Raw genomic sequence first — 9992 nt, 5'->3', positions numbered from 1 at the left:
GTGTGTGTGTGTGTGTGTGTGTGTGTGTGTGTGTGTGTGTGTGTGTGTGGTATCTGTTTGATCTGTTATTTCCTCAGTATGGGCAACTCTAATGTAAAAATTACTTTCCACCAGTGCAGACTGGCTACTCTTTGTAACAAGGACTCTTAGATTTGCTTAAGGACCCTAAAGATTCCGTGCTCTGTCCCCAAGGTCATACAGGCTAGTATGTCTTAGAGTCAACACTTAAATCCAAGTCTTTCTGCCTTCAATACTGGCCTTCCATCCACTTACAGCACACTGTTTTTCCTTAGTATTACAAAACAAAAGGTAAATATATAATCCCAGAATCACAGATTTAGTGCTAGAAGGAACTTTAGAGGTTATCAAATTCAAGTCTCATTATACAGATGAGATATTATGAGTTCTTCAAGAGTTGTTCGATAATGATGTTTAGTTGTATTTCAGTCATGTCTGATTCTTTGTGACCCCATTTGGGGTATTCTTGACAATGATGCTGGATGCTATTTCCTTCTCCAGCTCATTTTACAGATGAGGAAACTGAGGCAAAAAGGATTAAATGACTTGCCCGGAGTCACACAGCTGATAAGTGTCTGAGGTCAAATTTTAATTCAGGTCTCCCTGACTCCAGGCCCAGTGACCTATCCACTGTGCCACCTGGCTGCCAAACAAGAAGGAAGAAGAGTAAGTTTTGTTTAGGCATTTCTCAGTTGTGTCCAACTCTTTGTGACCCTATTTTGAGTTTTCTTGGTAAAAATACAGAAGTGGTTTACCAATTCTTTCTCCAGGCCATTTTTTATAGGGGGAAACTGAGGCAAACAGAGTTAAGTGACTTGTCCAGGGTTGCACAGCTAGTAAGTGTCTGAGGCCAGATTTGAACTCAGGTTCTCTTGACTCTAGGACCAGTGCTCTATCTACTGTGCCACCTAGTTGCCCCCATAATAATACTAAGGTGTTTTAATTTCTAATACAATTAGGTAGCATAGTGAATAGAGCACCAGCCCTGGAGTCATGAGGACCTGAGTTCAAATCTGGCTTCAGACACTTGATAGGCACTAGCTGTGTGACCTTGGGCAAGTCACAACTCCAATTGCCTTCCTTCTCCCCTCAAAAACAAAACAAAACAAAACAAAACAAAAATAATGTATTTAAGAGTGTAAAGGGATCTTGAGGTCAAACAGTTTGGGAACCACTGATCTAATCCAATACCCTTATTTTAGGTTGTGAAAACCAAAGTCTAGACCAGGGTGTGATTTGCTCAAGGTCTTATATGCTAATATATAACAGAGAAAGGATTTTAAACCAGGTGGATCCTCTGAGTGCAAATTCAACATTTTTTTCATTGCATCTTGCTGCCTCCCATCTCAGGTTATTGACCCAAGGTCACAAAGCTAATAAATAGTAAACCCCAGGCCTTCTGAGGACATCCATGTTTATATTCCACAGTGTCCCCTAGCAAATAAAAACCTTGATAAAAGTTAAAAAAAAAAAAAAGACCTGGCTGGTGAGTCCCAAATTCAAATGAACTTTAATGGGATTTTATTTTAATCCACATGAAAAACATGGCCATTTTTTCCTCGTATGGCACAAAGTCAATCAAACAATGTATGAAGTTCAGCACTCTGGACCCTTTGGACTTGGTAACAGCCAGTATACCCATCTGCCATTTCTCTGGCATTCTTGGCCTTGCTCCACAGTACAAAAGTCAAGATTCCATTTTTCATACAAGTGTCTGGCCTTGCTACCCCACCGCAGCTGACATCAATCATGGCAAAAACGGATTCTCACTCAACAAATCTGGCCCAAATTCCTTTCTCAAATCCTTGTGCATTAATTTACAGAATGGCAAAGAAAGAAATAAAAGCTCACTTTATATGCATCTCAGAAAGTAACCCAAGTACAAGAATGTTTCCACTTTATGGGCCTGGCCTTTTGTTTTCAATGTCTAGAACTGCCAATTTTGTTGGGGGAATCTGTCACCATAATAAGTCATGAAGTTTTAAAAGGCTTAATTTATTTCTGAACACCCATGTGTATTTAACCAGTATGGGTTTGCTTAGAATCCACCCAGAATTCAAGGGAAGAAAGGCCCAAAGACTTGTGGGAGGCAGAGAAATTTTCTATGAATTATAAAGCTTGAATCTGACTTCCCTAATGTCAAGGTTACCAGAATGTTACATCAGCCAGAATGTTACAAAAGTCAGCTGTGAAGTGCCAAATCACCACCTACCACATATATACTTAGGCTGAAATCACTGATGTGATTTAAGATCTAAGGGACCCACATCTACTAAGTTCAACAGTACATTTGCCACTCTTTCAGATTAACCACTGGGGTGATGATAAATTATTTTCTGGAGTGGATCAAGCTTACAGACTAAACACCAAATGTTTCTGGAAGCTGTTTTTTGTTTTTGCTTTTTGGAGGGCAATTGGGGTTAAGTGACTTGCCCAAAGTCATACGGCTAGTAAATGTGTCAAGTGTCTGAGGTTGAATTTGAACTCAGGTTCTCCTGTCTCCAGGGCTGGTGCTCTATTCACTGTGCCACCTAGCTGCCCCTCTGGAAGCTGTTCTTTTTTCTCAACAAGATAAGGTTTTAGTATTTCTTTGTAACCTTGACAGGATGAACTTGTTAATATATCTTATATTCAAGCTCTTCATTTTTTAAGCAAAAAAAATTCTTCTTCTCCTCTTGTTTTTTAATCTTTATTTCCCACCCCTAACAAGGAAATCATACCTTATGACTTTATTTTTATTATTATTTTATTTTTTATGACTTTTTTTTTAAAGAAAAAAAATCTCTTTAACAATGAAACCAACACACATTGATACTGTAGGTAGCTAGTTACATACCGTGTTTCCCCAATAATAAGACCTATCCCGAAAATAAGCCCTATTGAGATTGCTACTGTAGTGAAGATGATCATCCCCTGCGCTACATGCTACATTAAGGTACCCTCTGTATGCACCGCCTCCCCCCCTGTGAAACACACTCCACATCCAAACAGAACTTCAGCAGTGAGCGCGTCATCCTGTTCTTCCCCAGTGATTTGCTTGCTGGCCCCATTGAGAGCAGTGCCGAGGAGGAGAGCTGAGGCAGGACAACATAAGCCCTCCCCTGAAAATAAGCCCTCTGGTGTTTTTCTTTCCAAAAAAAAAAAATAATAATAAGACAGTGTCTTATTATCGGGGAAACACGGTAGTGGATAAGGGAAACAGGCCTGGAGTCAGGGCGACCTGAATTCAAATTCAGTCTCATGCACTTACTAGTTGTGTGATGACCTTGGGCAAGTCACACTTAATGAATGCTTGTTCCATTCTTTTCCTTTTCATAATAGTATATATAATATTTGGACCCCTTCTTTCAAAAGAGTTCCATTTGTTCACTAAAAAAGCACCTAACTACCTACTCTGTGCTAGGTGTTAGAGAGGAAAAAAGCAAAATAATTTTTGCTCTCAGGAAGGTTTCTCCTACTGGAAGGGAAAAGAACAGGTATACAAAGAAGGTATTACATAATGTATGCAAAATAAGCACCATGTAATTTCAGGATTTGGGAAAGAGGGCTATAACAATTGGAGAAAGGGTCGGGGGAAGCCTTCTGGAGGTTCCCCTAGAGTGGAATCTGGAAGTTAGAGATTATTTGAAGAATAAAATCGTTAGAGTTGCCACATACTCTAGACCTCAAAGAATCATTTTAACATCGCTTTGAAATCAAATTTGTTCTAGGGTACCTACCTCTGGTCAGAGGGGCTGGATTCAAGATCCAGAATAAAATATACAGTTTTGGATGGGGCCAATGTGTGAATTTGTTTTGCTTAGTGCTAAATATTTCTTCCAAGGGTTTTATTTTTATTTCAAATTGGGGGAGTGGGGCTGGAGGGAGGGAGAAAAAGCTTGTTAATTGAAAAATAAAGTTTAAATTAAACTTGTTCTACAAATACCCAAAGAAGACTCCTCTTCCCCACTACCTGCTTAAACTTCCATCTCTAGATGTTATTATGGGGAAGGGGAAAAAAAAGCAAATACTTAATTTAGCAGTTGAGACTGGAACTAGATTTTCAAGCTTAGCAAGGTTCTTCATCTACCTGCCTCACTCTTCTAAACAGAGGCTGCCCCTTAGAAAGCCATTTACTGATCAGTCCTTCTTGCCTTTTTCCAACCCCACCCAACACCTCTAGGCTAATTCTTGGCTTCAGGTGCCTCCAAATTTTTTAACTAGGGTAGGGAACAGGTGAACTCTACTATCCTGGCTTCTGCCCAATGATCTGGGCTTTTTCAGGAAAAACCCAAGTGTTAGGATAGAACCCCAACAATTGTCTCCTTTTTCTCTAGACCCCCTCACTTGATGACCTCATCCACTCTCATGGCTTCAATTCTCACCTCTTTGCAGACTATGTCTAAACCTCCAGCCCTAACCTCTCCCTAGGGCTCTAAGTGAGACATTTCTAACTGATTGCCTGGCTTCTCAGTAGTCATTGCCTCAGACTCGAGATGGCCAAAACAGAAATTATCATCTTCTAAAAACTGCTGTTCCCCCAAACATCCCCATTTAATTTAATGGCAGCCCCATTCTCTCAGTCACCCAAACCCTCACCCTGCCATGGCTAAGTCTGGCTAAATCTCCAAGATTGGCTCCAACCTCCCTTTCCAGCTATATCATGCACATCAGTGCCCTTCAGGTACTCTGTACTCCAGTCAAACCAGACCATCCTCTGTATTGCCTCATCTCATCCCTGCCCCTCCAATTATGCCCCTTAGAACTCCTAGCTCCAATCCCTTGTAGGCATGTATTAGTGATCTTTTCTTGAATGCTAATATTACTCTGTTTGGACTCCTCTTTAAGTACTTATATTATAACCATTTTAAAAATCATTCTATGTACAGAGACAAAAACCAAACAAATACTCCCTACCCTCAAAGAGTTTACATTTTACTTACATTACTTGTAATATTCCCCCACACCAAGCAGATTCCAAGCTTTTGGAGAGCATAGGGAATTTACTTTGTTTCACTTCTTCGACCCCAATGCATATCAACACAGTATACAGAGCCCAATCACTGCACTGCCTAAAACACTCTTCAAGTGGAGAAATGCCTTTCCTCCTCTCTGCTAACCCAAACGGAACATCCCTCCAAAAGAGAGCTCACCTCACCTTTTTCTAGGATTAACCCCAACCCATTCCAATGTCTCCTCATATAGGCAGGAAAACCTGAGTTCAGATTTAGCCACAGACAGTTAGTTACTAACTGTATGACCCTGGGCAAATCCCTTAACCTCTGCCTACTTCAGTTTCCTCAAAATAAATAAAATGGGAATAATAATACCAAGTACTTCCCAGAGTTGTTGTGAACATCAAATGAAAAAAAGCACTTTGAACAGTGTAGCACATAGTAGATATGTAACAAATTATCTTCCCTCCCTTTCTGCCTTCCCTCCAAACCATCCATCCTTTCTTCTTTCTTCCCTCCAATCCTTCATCCTTTCAATCCTTCCTTCATCCCTCCCTCAAATCTTTTCCTCTCTCCCTCCAATCCTTCCTTACTCCTTTCAATCCTCCCTTCCTTCTTTCCTCTTTCAGATTTTTTTTTTTGGGCAGGGAGGAAGGCAAGGCAGTTGGGATTAAGTGACCTGCCTAAGGTCACACAGCTAGTAAGTGTATCAAGCATCTGAGGCTGCATTTGAACTCAGGTACACTGACTCCAGGACCAGTTCAGCCACTGTAATGGGAATGTAAATTTTGAAGATCTTCCCTGCCCCTAGGCTAAAGTGCACCTGGAGCCTGGGGTGGGAGGCCAGTTTTTCAGTAGATACTTTTTGATTGGTCTGTGGGTCCAGAAGGTTGATACATTCTCTGAGCCAGGAACAGGCTATATAAACTCTGATTTGAAGCTTTGTTTTGGGGCTCACTTTGAGAAGTGTTTTGTGATTTGATCAGATGAGACTCTAGGAAGCCGTTGTTGAGAGCCCCCTGGCTTTGAAAAACCCAGATGTTGATATGGTATGGATGTAATGGTTGGACAGTTTGGAAACCTGTCTACTTGATCTGTTTCTCTGTCTTGATAATTCTGTCTGTATACTTTGAAGTCTGGGGTACTGACCTTTTTCCCCTGAACTAGGTAAATGATAAATATTTGACTGATTAAAGTAAGCTTGTTAACCCATTTTGAGTTGCTTTCCTTTAACAAAGCAGATCTAAGAACCTGTGTTGGCAGCCACCCTGGGGACGCTGGGGTGTTTGCTGCTCCAGCCACCTAGCTGCCTCCTTTTTTTTTAGCTCTTTTTTTGAGGGGAAAAGCAAGGTAATTGAGGTTAAGTGACTTGCCCAAGGTCACACAACTAGTAAGGGTTATGTGTCTGAGGTCACATTCGAACTCAGATCCTCCTGACTCCAGGGCCGGTGCTCTAGTCACTGTGCCACCTAGCTGTCCCTTCTTTCCTCTCTCTAATCCTTTCTTTCCTCCCTCCAATCCTTCCTTCTTTCCTCTCTCCAGTCCTTTTCTTCCTCTGCACTGCAATTTATGGCACAGCCAAACACTGTCAGATCACAGTTCGTTAGGTGATTTGGCTATACACTTTGGATCAAATCAGACTCTAAAGCCTAATTCCAAACTAGGTACTAGCTGCTGAAAGCTAGTGGCATAGAGAATTCTGCTATGTATTTTGTACATATGGCTTCATTTGTCTCAATTCATCATGGTACAGTGGAAAAATGGGCTGGATTTGGAATCAGAGGGCTCAGATTCAAATCCTCTTCTTTTAACTTTGTATTTCTGTGACCCGAAGTTAAGTCAAGAAGCATTTATTAAGTGCCTGCTATATGCCAGGCACTGTACCAAGAACCAGGGATACAAAGAAAGATAAAAGTAGCTCTTGCCCTCACGGAGTTTACATTCTAATGTGGGAGACAACATGCAAACAACTACATATGAACAAAATCTATCCAGGATAAATTGGAGATATCTTAGAGGTAAGGTGCTACACCTTAGAGTGGGAGGGCACCTAGGTGGTACAGTAGATACAGTGCTGGGCCTGGAGTCAGAAGATTCCCCGAGTTAAAATCAGATCTCAGATACTTACTTGCTATGTGACCCCAGGCCAAGTCACTTAACCCTGTCTGCCTCAGTTTTCTCATCTGTAAAATGAACTGGAGAAGGAAATGGCAAACCATCCAGTATCTTTGCCAAGAAAACCCCAAATGGGGCCACAAAGAGGCAGAAATGATTCAACAACAGCTAATATTAAGAAGGACCAGGAAAGGTTTCTTTCAGAAGGCAGAATTTTGTCTGAGATTTGAAGTCACTTAACATCTCTAGGCCTGTTTTCTCATATATAAAAATAGGGGATTGGAGTAGATGACTTTTAAGCATCTAGCACTCTATAAGAATCCTATTATGTGTTTGTTGCTCTTTCAATACTGATTCTTTTTTGTCTCTTCTATAATCATGGTGCCCACTTCCAAAGTGGGTACCCAGGAAATGCTTGTGAAAATGACTAATTTTCTAAGTTCATTGCTTTGGCTGTTAGGATAGACACAAGATCAAACTCTGGTGCTGTGGAAATAAGGCTGCATTTGGAAATACAGTCCCTGGATTCCATTGTCAGTTCTGGTTCTTGCTTTCTATGTGACCTTGGGCAACTGGCTTAACCTCTGCAGGTCCGTTTCCTCAATGGTAACATAAGGGAGTTGGACTGGAAAACCTGAGCAGCTTGAAACTGATTACCTTCCAGGTAAGGCTATTCAGGCCCAGAGATGTTAAGTAACTTGCCTAGACTCACATAGCTAGTAAGGACCAGAGGTAAGATTCTATCTTCCTTACTCTAAGTTCAGAATTCCATCTACTACACATAATGTGTTTCAGACATGCCAGATTCGGGTTTACATAGGACACTATCCTCAGATGGTCTAGTTCATCCCTAAAGGTTTCCCAGGAAGTGCAAGCATGCTTTAAGCAAGGTCCTGGGATACTTTGTCAGTCCCAGCCCTCCCCCAAATCCCAGGAATCCCCTGAAGAGTGAGGGAAATGACTTCAAGTTATTGGGAATTGGATCCAGGTGATACTAAACAGATCTTCCCTGGGGCTGATGGGGGCCCACAGAAGCCCTCTGCCTTGTATCACAGGCCAAATCTGGCAGAGAACCAAACTTGTTGGATTGGGTGGGGTAGGATGGTGTTTGGGGAAAGTACAATTCAAATCACTATCTGGCTTCCTGTTGGAAAGTACCTATCTTTGCTGCTGTAGGATGCCATGTAATCTCCTAGAAATCAATTTGTTTTTGAGTTTTCATTAGGACCTAACTTCAATCAACATTCCCTTTTTAAGAAATCCAACAAGAAGCTTACTCTATCTGCTAGTAAAAATAGCTTGTTTTGGAAGGTTAAGTAATCAAGTGTAAAAAACAGCAGGGTAGGATCAGTCAGTTAATAAGCACTCACTACAAGTCAAATTAAGTACAATTGAAATCCATAATCCCAAATAGACAGCCTCCTGAAGTGAATTCATGCTTCTACCTTAGAGGTTGTACCTTGGTCTGCAATTCTGTGACTTAGTTTAAGAAAACCCTTTCACCAAATGACTATATGGACACTTAGAACTCAGTTATGCCAAGGTTTTATCAAAGTTCTTGTTTCTGAATACATCAGATTTTAAAAACTATTTCAGGTGCTAAAGATTCTCTTTCCTCTTTGTAATTCTCTCTCTCTCTCTCACATACACACACACACACACAATCTGGTTTTTCAACATTAAATGCTTATCACTCTGAAAAATGAAAATGTTTTCCATTGATAAGCTCCAAATAAAATCAGTTAAATAATAATATTAAAGGCTGAGTAGATAAGAGCTAGTCAGAGTCAGGAAAAACTTGAGTTCAAATCTAGTTCCTGATACTTCCTAGTTGTGAGATCCTAGACCAACTGACTCAACCTCATTGAGTCTTAGGCAATTTTCCTAGGATTTATCTACTAAGTAATAGACAGGTGGGGGGATGGAATAATATTCATTCCCCAAACCCTAGATTGATTACAAAGTACTTAGAAACATCATCACAGCAACTGTGTGAGGTGATGCTATCATCATTTTCGTTTTTACAGATGAGAAAACTGAGGCTCATTGATGTAAACTGTAAAATCCGAAGTCCAAGGTCACCCAGCTAACTAGCTGTAGAGCCAGGTTTTCAGAGTCCAAATCCAGCGCTCTGGCCACATTGTGAAGAAGGAAGAAAATTCATTCATTCCATAAATTAGGTCTTAGAATTATAATAGCAGTCCCACGTCTCAGCAAGATCATGGAGGGAAAAAGCCACTTCTTTCTACTTTATCACAATTACTTTCTGAACTGTCAGAAGCTCGGGATCTAATAGCCCTTATTCGAAGTACCTGTGGTAGAAAAATCACCCAACCATACAGTCTGGAATTCAGCACTGTTACCAAGACCCCGAGGCATCTAAAAAAATTCCACAACAGCCTAATTAAATAGTTCCAGCACAGTTCTCCCCTCCCCCCGCATTCACAGCGCATCTGAGCCTAGAAAAGGAGGAAAGAGGTCCCATTCCACCGAGCCAGGCCTCAGCCACGACCATTATCATCTCAGAAAGACTCAGCATCTACAGGGTTTCTTTGGGGAAGGGGGGGCGGAGACACCAGGAGAAACTGGGAATCTGGCGCCGAGAATGGAAGCGGGGGGTGGGGGGGGCGGGAAGCCCAGGAAAATTTCCTAAATTCTCCCAGCAAGGAGGATTAGCAGCACGATAACCCGACGCTTTAGTCCTTTCTCCTCCCCCCAATCCCCGTTCCGTCTCACCACCCTACCCGGTACAAATGCACTCCTCAGATCCTCCCTAAGACAAAACCAAGAGTTCCCAACCTTGGTCCATAGGGCAATCATGGCTCTGCTGGGAGCGCGAGATGCCACGGGCAGGTGGGGGGGGGGGATGGGGAGACAGAAATGAAGCTAGGAAAGTCTAAGCTCGAATTGGGGGGTGGGGGCGGA

The 9992-nt window shown here is 41.6% G+C and overlaps 1 protein-coding gene across 1 annotated transcript in view; it reads right to left on the bottom strand.

The window, feature by feature from the left end:
* The window catches only part of CSRP2 (cysteine and glycine rich protein 2), a 32674-nt gene that overhangs the window by 22506 nt on the left and 176 nt on the right, over window positions 1-9992 (bottom strand). The gene's annotated exons all lie outside the window — the stretch shown is intronic.

This window comes from Petaurus breviceps, unplaced genomic scaffold (genome assembly GCF_028583685.1).
Source record: "Petaurus breviceps papuanus isolate PSGF00001 unplaced genomic scaffold, PetGlider_PUasm1.0 221, whole genome shotgun sequence".
NCBI classification, from domain to species: Eukaryota; Metazoa; Chordata; class Mammalia; order Diprotodontia; family Petauridae; genus Petaurus; species Petaurus breviceps.
Note: the sequence above shows the minus strand (reverse complement) of the source record. Positions and strands in the feature narration are given on the sequence as shown.